Source organism: Lepidothrix coronata, unplaced genomic scaffold (genome assembly GCF_001604755.1).
Source record: "Lepidothrix coronata isolate B3197 unplaced genomic scaffold, Lepidothrix_coronata-1.0 Scaffold53, whole genome shotgun sequence".
In the NCBI taxonomy this organism is placed as follows: Eukaryota; Metazoa; Chordata; class Aves; order Passeriformes; family Pipridae; genus Lepidothrix; species Lepidothrix coronata.
In genome coordinates this window covers 877,613-888,255 of record NW_016690233.1, presented here as the reverse complement: position 1 = coordinate 888,255, position 10,643 = coordinate 877,613, and the positions used below count along the sequence as shown (strand labels likewise).

At 38.6% G+C, this 10,643-nt stretch overlaps 1 long non-coding RNA gene across 1 annotated transcript; it reads right to left on the bottom strand.

Moving 5' to 3' along the window:
- Positions 1 to 6,512: 6,512 nt before the first annotated feature.
- On the bottom strand, positions 6,513 to 10,329 carry LOC108497894. Its single transcript, XR_001875002.1, has 3 exons — positions 10,171 to 10,329; positions 7,677 to 7,793; positions 6,513 to 6,704 (listed from the first exon to the last, which is right to left on the bottom strand). It is a non-coding gene; the product is annotated as an uncharacterized LOC108497894 (long non-coding RNA).
- Between the last annotated feature and the right edge of the window lie 314 nt (positions 10,330 to 10,643).

The window sequence follows — 10,643 nt, the reverse complement described above, 5'->3', positions numbered from 1 at the left end:
CAACTGCTCCCATTTGATCATGGCATCTCATTTAGTTTTGTATATTCAATTTATCACGTGCCATTTGCTTTTAATCACATTTTGTGCTCCAGTCTAATACATTCTGAGTTTGTTTGGCTGCTCTTTGAGAGCTAATTTTGAACACATTTTGTTTCAAAACATTGTATGCTATACAATGTCTTTAATGTCTTTAAAATGTCTTTAAAAAATTCAGTATAAAACAATGTATTTTAAAAGGCAGGCTCTTAACTTCCCTTCAGCTATGCCTCCTCCGGTCTGGCCTCAGTGAATATACCTACTGAAATTGAATATGCAATATGAGGTAAAAGGCTAGACAACTGTCTCATATTTTGATACCAGGTATTTTCCTATTGTATTTTAGTAAGGAACAGTAGGAGCCTGTGTGTCTGACTGAATGGCTCTCATCTGTATTGGGGAGGGATAGTGCTACTGGGAACATAATGAGACCTGGTAAATAGTAGGGGAACAATTACTGCTCCTGTTGGCTTCTGCTCACACCATTGTGACACTGTCTTCTCACCTGTGAGCAGTATAGGAAAGAAAAAAAACAAAGTTTCTGAGTGTAATGCATAGTTTGTTGCTGTTAACACATTAACACATAAGCTAAATTATTCTTCTCATTGTTTCTTCTGTAATGAGGGTTGGGATTCAACTGCCCACAGGCGACCTTTGGTTAATCTGGAGTTATTTTGGTCTTTCCTACCACAGAAATTAGTAATAAGAGATGCAGTTACCCAAATACCTGGGGCCATCCCGTGAAGTCACTCAGCACTCTCTGCTTCATCAGATACCCCTAACAGGACAGTCCTTGCTGCCATGGGAGCCATGCTTTAGAAGGAACTCAATGTATGGTAGCTTACACTTTTATTCGAATAAGTCTAGCACTGGAAAGCTCCAAATCGGTTCAACTTGCTGATGTATACTAAAATGCTTTTCCTAAAAACTTTGGACATCTGCTGTTCTTGGTGGAAGAACCTAGACTAGGATATGTGCTGCACAGAATGCATTTTTTTCCAAAGTTAGGTTTATAGAGAAAAAATGTTGTATGAAAGATAAAATTCTATAATAATTTCAGGCAAAAAGCTACAACAAAAATTTTTCTGAATTATGGTGAAGTGTCACCTGAGATGCAACAGAGCTGCAGAACTGAGAAGAGGAAAAATGAGTATGAATAACAGGAAAATATGACCTATCAAACTATGGAAAATGTTAGTCCTGGTACTTCCATTAGGGAAATCAGATTTGACAAATAATCATTAGAACTATACTGTATAGATCAATCTTTCTCTGGCCTTGGGGGATGTGGTAAACCCCAGATCATGGGTACTGCTAGGGCTCTATAAGCAAGCTCTCTTTTCAATTCTCTTTTATTGCTTTTCTGAATTTCTAAACTAATATAATGGATGTAGGGAGAGCTGAATACTGATGGGGTTTGGTATTTCTGGTACTTCTTTCAACCTTTTGCATTTTGTCAACATTTTATATTGAGATGGGAAACAACAATATTATTTTATGTTAGCATGGTTCTTTCTAAACTGAAACATGTTGTGAGCTCTTCATAGGCATGCACCACAATTCCCTCCCTCTGAGGGAGATGCAGCAGCCTCTAGCACTGATGTGGGAAGCCACACACAAAGCTTCTACTCTGATATGCTGCACAGCAACAAGAGGTAGAAAAAAACTTGCTGCAGCCTGTGACAGTAGGATAGTTCAAAAGTATTGTTACAGTCTTGTAACAATACTGGCCGGGTTCCATCACCTCAAAGTTTAAAGGGACATTTATGTATGAATGTCTTCAGTCCTTAAGACACACCCTTTACTGCAGTACATGATAATCCATTTCTTTATTCTGTAGCTCAGGTGTCTACATGGACAGCTTATATATAATTTAGGAAGGTTTTTTTAAAACTTAGTTTATTGAAAGACCAGTTGAGTCAATACATCATAACAAGAACCTTGCAGGAAGCTCTGATCTTTCCTCTACAATATTGGTGGTGTTAAAGGGGAAGGGAAGCATCTGGATGAAAAATGACCTTTCCCACAAAGCTCAAAAACAATTATGATAAACACCACATAGGTATTGGATTTTGTAAATATTTGTTGACACAGCAACATTTACATAGGGTAAGATTTCAGTGAAAGGGCCTCATTAGGGCCTTATCGATCTGTGGAGCAGGGTGGGTAGTCATGCTGGAGGAAAGAGGGAGTCTGAAAAGCCAATGGAAACATGAGGGTCTTTCAGTATGGCAAAGATCGGGTAGGATGGATGCCCCCTCTAGTGGATTTAGCATTTTACTATAGAGGAGAGGAAATCTGTCTTATAATACTATGCAGAGATAACAGGAATGCTTTGTGCATTATGAAGGGGGAAAAGTGCTAGAGAAAGCAGCAATTCTAGGACATAGCTGAGTAACAGACAAATGAAAAACATATTGTGGATGAATTGTTTTCTCTTTGGTTACAAAAGAATGAAAAATAACCCCCCAAGCCCCTGACTATGTCTCTTCTGTAACTCAGCTGTTGTCCTGAAATGTTTATCAGCACATGAATGAAATAATTTGGAAACAACTGGGAAATACTTGGTCTCTTGCAAGATTAGAAAGATTGCCAGAAGCCCTGAATGTCACTTCTTTGTTGTGTTGTTGAGAGAGCTGTTAATAAGTCACCTTTCCATCAGTTTCCCCTTCTCTCATGCTGAAAGGATAACTGCATTAAATGTCCTACTGCTGCCTCTGTAGAAATCCCATATTAGCCAGATTCTCTCTGGGAAATCTTACATCCAAAGGAACCATCCTGCACCTACTTCCTCTTATGTGTTTGCTAAGGTGCTGGAGGACATAGGGATATTGTTACATGCAGGCAAAGGCTAAACCAGGCACTGGACAGGTCAGTCTGTGGAAACCTAGCAGTCATAAACTTTTCCTACAGCTTTCCCAAAAGACAAGGAAGCAGCAGTCAACAGCTGAGAACAAAATACCTCAGACTTTAACTCATCCCCAAGTACTTGCCTTATCCTCTATCTTCATCCTTGTCAGTCTCCATTTGGATCTCACCTTTCTTTCCCCAGCTCTTTCTGGCTTTCAGTCCCATCATTCTAATTATCACAGAAACTCTATCCAACCAGTTACTCTTTCTAGTAACAGTTTTCTGATGCCTTTATCCATCCACCTTTAATATCCTCTTGTCAGCTCTTAAGTTTCTAAACCAAAATTCAGTTACCAGGCTGTCTGTTCTTGTGAGCATATCCTGCTTCTTCCTCCATTTCCCCAATGCCCATTTTTTACTTAGGCAATCTCCATTTAAATCTTCCCTATACCACAAACCCATTTTTTTTACCTAACACCACTTCTCCTGTGGCTATTGATAAGCTCTCTGCTACATTTATGCAAAATTTCTGAAGAGTTTAGCAACCAGCTCTAGGTAGCATCAACTGAGTAGATATCTATTGCGGGTTTTGAAAACTGCAAAGTGTGGCCAAATGTGAGTTGATATTGGCCGCACAAAGTGAATCACTTAGCTGAATAAGGCACTCCTACTTTGAAGCACAGGGTGAGAAACAATTTCAAAGCAAAGCTTACCTGAGTTGTTTTAGCAGAGCCTGGAACTATATTACTCCCACCCCTAGCCCCCAAAGTGTACTTCTGAAGAGTTCAGGTAAACTTCAATGCCAGACAGAAGCTTCCTTCAAAATTTCAGTTCCAATAGCTGCAGAGCTGCAGAACTCTTATGTACTAGAAAATGTAGCAAGGAAATGATGGGAAGAGTTGCAGGCATTGTAGTAGTATCTCTGAAAAGTAACTGCTATTCCAGGCTGCTTAATCTTACACAACAGGAAAATATGAACACTCCTCCTGATATTTGTAAGTTTTGACATTAAGTCATGCAGTATCACAGAAAACATCATACAAGTCACTTCCACTTCAAACAGTCTTGAAAATCTGTTTAGTGTGTTTTTGAATAAAATGTGGGCTGTGAGACTGTAAGGTCAGGTGCTCATCCGTAGAACTCTGTTCTTCTCTATGTTAAAAAAAAAATGCTTGATGTTAAGAACTTTGTAAGAAATGAAGAAGTTTGATGCCTCTTTATAATCTAAAAATTGTTTACTGTTGTGCTGGTTTATTGATCTTGCATTTTGGCAAATACATTTTGTTTTGCAGTGTGTTTTTATGATATTTTTGCTGTATTTAACCTGTCATTTTGATTGATCCCACATGACCAATCACTTGTGGGCTGTTAAGTGTTTTTTCTTCTTTATTTACTTAAGAATGAGTTTATTACCCTAAGGCAGATGAAACAGTTCAGGAGAAAGAAGTAAAGAGTGAGTTTGAAAACTGAACTGGTTTAAAGGCCAGCATTCCCCATCCTTCCCATCTCCCTGGGAGGATAAGCAGGAAGCAGCACAAGGGATCAGCATGTTGCCCATGTAGGTACTGGTGGAGTTCCTTTGGCACCAAGTATTTTCTCAAAGCTCAGTAAGGCTCCTATCTTATGGTTCTAGATCAGTGATTTTTGCCTGTTCTCACTCCTTTTCTGCTTCCCCAGTCACATGTGACCTTACCAGCTCCCAGCAACTACAATAATCAAAGACCATTTCCCATGGGTATTAAACCAAAACTCACATTCTAAGTTTTAATGGATGTTATTTTTGAAAACTTCCAAATTGTGAGTTAAGTTAAAACATTTCTTTGGCTTTGAAGGACTCCACAATGATCATCCACTGCCAAGGCTGAGCGCTGTTGGCCACTGAGTACTTGGTCTCCCTGTTCATAGCAGAAAGGATCAGAAGTTGAAGACTGGTGCTCTCAGAAGCTGCCAAGAAGGAAGGGTCTGTAAGGTATTGTGCAGAAATGCCAAGGGCAGCAGATCTGCAGTTATCTTAACAACAGGCTCTGTTATCCAATTATCCTTCAGCTCAAAGGGGAATTAATTTCTCCAATTTTTAAGGTTTCTCTCACAGGCAGAACAAAACATGAATTATATCTGTCTGGACTCGCACACAATGAGCCACATTGCCCCTGATTAATGACAAAATACCATTAGGTTGCCAATTAGAAGAAAATATTTTTGTGTGCTTACTGTGACCCTCTTCAGACCATCCTGTCAGATGCCAGTGTCTAACTCCACAATAACCAGGAGTCCCAAAGAGCAGACCCAAGACAGATATCCCTCACCAGAACACCCCTGCTTCTCTGAAGTTGTGAGCAGAATAACATGACAATCTTCAGGTAAGAGGAGAAAAATCATAGTAGAGTTGTCCCAAAGCACTTGGCTAATTTTGCTCCCTCTTCATCTCCTGTGGAAACTGTTGGTTATTGACTCTTCCCTGGCCTTATACACAGAAGCCCACATCAGGAGAGGTGGAAGCAGAACCATGCCTGCCTCCTGGATAGCCTTGATTTAGCATCCCAAGTATTCAAAAACATAGGAGAAATAATCAAATATTCTTGATGCAGATCTAGTGATCTAGTGATGCAGATCAGAAGATCTAGTAAATTTTGGAACTTGTGGAGGCTTTGCAAATAAGGTCTGACAGGACACCAAAAATGATATGAATTTTCAAATCTGGCAACATCAAAGAACTCCCTGAATACATGGATTGTATTTATGTCAGAATTTATAAACCTTGTCCAAGAAGATGACAACACCTTAAGTCCTGAGTTCTTACCTGAAAACCAGCTATAAAATGATTTGTGAACTTTTTCGGGTTAATTTTGTTTTCAAAACTGACTGTGTTTTCACGCAAATAGAAGCTGCTGGTATCCTCATGCTGTGTGACAGTCTCAGCTTTCTCTTTGCTGGTAAAAAATAAACCTTAGCTTTTCAAGGTAACAGATGCACGTTTAGAACAAGTGTAGCCAGAAGCTGAATAAAATGTTTCATTATTTATATACTCTTTGGGCTTATCAAAGAGTATAGTTGCATCATTGAGCTTCAGTTTTTCCACAAGATTTTTACTCAGTCTCTGAATATTTCTATTCCATCCTCTTTGCGCTGAAGCTATGAATGCTGTATCTAAAATTACACCACCTTTGAAAATAATTTTATGGGATTATTTCATCCTTGTACAGGGTCCATTTCAGGGTTTAGTAGAAATGCTGGCTTTGAAACAGGAAGAAGAAATAGTTATTTTTCTGAAAACATCTTTATTTTACCCCAGAGGACAGTGCTTTGAGAAATGAGAAACTTTTAGGGCTATTTAAGATAGCAAAAAGTCTTCTTATCCTTTCAAATTCTGCAGGCAGAAAAGGGATTTTTGTTGCTGTTATTCCTTTGGAGAATAGAAACACAGAAAATGAAGAGTAAACATCCAGATTCTCTATATTGTAGGTAAAAATGAAATCTTCAATCCATTCATCAAAGAACTCTGAGTCCGAATTTCAAGGAAATCAACCCTGCTCCATAGCAATTACCCTGAAAGGGACACAGTGACATTTTTCTTCTAGCATTTACAGTATGGGGCTAGATTTGCATATCATCAGGTAGTACAACAGGAAGCATGACGTCTGCCATGCTGTTACATTTGTCTGTTCTTTCAGACATTCAGAGGCTATCTTGTCTTTTGAGGTCCTAGCCATGGACTAAATATGGGAGTATTCTTTCATGGTCATTGTCTAAATGTTTTAAGACAAGCACGAATGTATGCATCTTCTGGACCAAACATCAGTTCTCACACACTTTGTGCCCTAAAAAAAAAAAAAGTCATAGCAGTCATTCATGGGGCCTGTAGTGCAAGATTAAAAAGATAAGATTAAGCTTAAACAATTAAAATCCATTGCACATTAATTTCTTACTCTTATATTGGGTACTAAATTTCTGAGAAGTGCTGCTAAACTCTGTGACCACTTAATAATGAGAGTGCAGCAAGTATTGCACCAAAGAATTCTCTAAGATTTGGTACAAAATCCAAATGACATCTGATTTTTTTTTTTTTTATGAAAAGAAGAGGATTAAGACAGTTTCCACTTCCAATTCTGCTTTCAAGTCAAATTGCCACTAAAAATCTCATGAGATTTAATAATAGTCCTACTGCGACAGTAGTTGCTCTCACAGTTTGGTGTTATGAGATCTGCTCACTAAATTGTTTTGCTGTTGACAAATCCAAACTTTAGCTGTAATTTTCCAGAATTCTCCTCATCTCTTCATGAAAGAGTAATATCAGTAAGATATCCAATCATTGCACCAGTTCTTATACTTCTTTCTTTCCCATCCCAGTCACATTGCTTTTCTCTTCTATAGAAGATTGAAGTGGGATTTTTACTCAACCCTGTAGACTTTTATTCAGCACTTCCTGGCAAGAGGGACCTCTTTTATGTTTCCATATTGGAACTGACATTAAAAAAGAAATTAGAGAGAAAACAGCTATTTGCAACTGTTTTCCTTGTCTGTTTTTCCTGAAACCTCAACAAGCTGAGGTGCAGCTCAGCTCTTGATAGTGAGCAAAAAGCTCAGTTAATAGTTTATTTAGGACTTTTCTTTATAAAGAATATTCTTCAAGGCTAGCATAACTTCAATGGCTTGGACTTATCTCCTCTAGTCATCCAAAATACAGCCATCAGACCCAATAAATTTTTTGAGATTTTCAAAAAGAGAGAGGCTGAGGTGGGAAGGGACCTCTGGATATCATCTAGCCTAACCCTCTGCTCAAGCATGGTTACCTTCTGTAGGTTGCTCTGGCCTGTGCTCTTGCATGTTTCTGGTATTTCCAAGGAGTAGGTCTGTGATTTTCTCCATAATTTATAGTAAGTGACAGGAATATCCATAGGGAGGTTCCTCTAAGTGGGAGACAAATCCAACTGAAAGACTAGGAAGAGGAGATCCTGCATCTTGACAAGATACCCTCAAAGATCAAGGAGCCCAAAATCTGGACTCTTTCATTTCTGACCCAGACTTATTTTTTCAAAAGTTTTTCACTGGTCTTGCTATGTAACAGAGCAAAACAAAACTAATTACACTCATGGCAACTGACTTCATTGGCTGGTGAGAGGATCTATTGGCTCTTGTTCCCATGAAGGGCTTGAGTTAGGCCATTGAACAATAATGATGGATTTTGTTTATTTCTGAAGGTGAAAAGCATATAGCTTCATATGGGGTAGAAAAGCAGGAAGAGAGAGGAAAATTAAAGAGTATTTATTGATGATGTTTTTAAAGTTAGAAACACCAGCACTCTCAGAGTTAACCTCCAGTCAACCAGAGAGAGAGAAAAACATCTTTCCAACTATTTATCTAAACTTGCAGGAGCTGCTCCTTCCTGCACCTCTCTGAGATGACCTCTATTACATCTCCTCCCTCCCACAATTGCAATCTCATTTAAAAGCTATTTAGCCATGCCTCTGCCTAGTTACTCAAGTCCATTTCCATTATCTGCAGCTACATTAGTTCTACTGCCCTCTGAGCTGCTTGCCTGAAACACAAACTAAAGAGATAGGTAGCTTTCTAAGGGTCAGCAAACACTTCTTATCACAATTAGACAATTTATTTAATGAATGTTGATGAATCCATCTATACATTGAGCAGCCTACAGAAGGTTTTGTAGGGGAAGTGCCTTCTTTCAACACGGTGTTAATAAATGGCATTTGTATCAGGCAGATGTTAGAATCACATTTGCCCAGGCTACTCTATGTGCCAAAGTCAGTAAAAGTGATATTTGTTCTTGGATTTTTCATATTGTTCCTACTTTCAATCTATTGTAAAAAAAATCCTCATCCCATTCTCTATCCTTTGAATTTGTGTACTGATTGCTATTCTATTATTTGACATTATTTACTATGCATGTATTGGCACTATGTGTCTGCGAGCACAGGCTGAAAGCAGCTTCCCATTTTATGTTTCTTTGTGGGGTTGATGGACATCCCTACGCTTATCTAAAATTTTACTCACAATATGGAATAATGAAAATTCCTAAACCAAGATATGCTTTGCTCCTGAATTTGATCACGGTTATTCTTATGAAAGCTATTTGGAAATTTTTGCAGTTTTCTGCTCTTACTGGTTTTATCTTGACTTAGCATATGATTCAGGAGGTGAAATAATTTAGCCATGAAGACAGTTTTTCAATCTTAGCGTCTGTCCTAGTTGATGTGCAGGGATAGAATATGCAAGAGAAGCCTCATCAGAAGTTTCTAACAGGCTCCAACTCATCACAATGTCTCCCATCCTGGAGAATGAATGAACAGAAGACCATGCAGAAATGAAATAGATAGTGGCTGGTAATGAGTGTCCTGAAAGGTAACTGCAGCTGTGCTGCTGACTGCCTGTTGCAAGTGACATGCTGCAACATGCTTAGAGAGAAAACTCACATATTCTGTGGTAACTGGGAGAATTGAAGCTCACTGAAAATTATTTTCAAGAATGTTAATTTAAGGCTATTTGCAATTAAATACTTATGGTACAGCTTCCACTGTGTTTACTTGCCTAGTATTGACTGCTGGAAAGTGAGACTGGGTCTGCTTCAATTTCAGCATCTGTAAGTTTGCCTACTTAGTCAAAAACGGCTACTCTAGGAAAAACATAACTACAGGAGGATGGCTGAGCAAGTTAATAGGCATATGATTAGTTGTTCTCTTGAATTGCTTGTTTCTCTCCAGGAACTGTGGCAGTAGTGTTGGAGCTGCACCAGTAAAGTGAATAGGGTAGAATGCTGGCTTGAGCACTGACTTGCTATCATCCTTAATGTGGGTTCATTACTGCTGTAATGAACCTCAGTACCTCAAATATTTTTTACATTTATGGAAGGGAGAGGGAGTAATGACTAGTAGGAAATGGAAATGGATAGGAAGACAAGGCATGAAATGTGACAAAAAGGTAACAGATGACTTTATTAAATGTGTACGGAGACAGCTACAAGGTTTTCTTTGCTTTAAAGACCTCAAGCATTTCTACAGAATAGATACAAATATAATAAAATAATTTTTAAAAGAGGCATTAGAAACTTCACCTATCTCCCTGTATCTGCAGATATTTACACTGACTAGTCTGGAGATTCTTTTTTGCAGATTTGTCAATAGCTTTTAAGGGTTAATGGAAATACATTGGAGTTTTGTCCTTTGAAGATAATCTGAAAATAAAAGTTGTATTTTTCATTTTTTGCCTTTTAAGTAGCAGAAGTTACTCTCAGTTTTCTGAGTTCTTATCTGTGTTTTAGTGCCTCACCTACCACATCTCTGCTGTTTTGAAAAAATAGTTTTAACAACAGTTGGAGCCAAGATCTTGCCAGAGTTGCCTCCTTTAGAGGAGATATCTCACCCTCTTCTCCTAAGGCTTCCAGTGTGTTACCCAGCTGTTAGTGTCACTTGCTGGAGAGTCGGTGATCATGGCCAGGGAAAGATAGAGCTCAATTTGTCTCCTCTTTAAGTAGATACCTGAAAAGGGGCAGGAGACAGCCTATGTCATAGAAGTGTGATTTCCTCTCTATGAAGTGCGGCTCTGCTATTGCTAGCTGTGAAAAGACACCCAGGTATTTTTCCTTGAAGTGCTCTTCTTATTCCAAGGTCAGGATATTTACTACATTCTACCAATACTCTAAATTAGTTTTACTTCTGGAAAAGTTGAGCATACAAGATAACACAGCAGCTCAGCGTTTTCTGCCTGCTGTCTCCAACTAAATTGGGTTTTTTGCCTCTGTT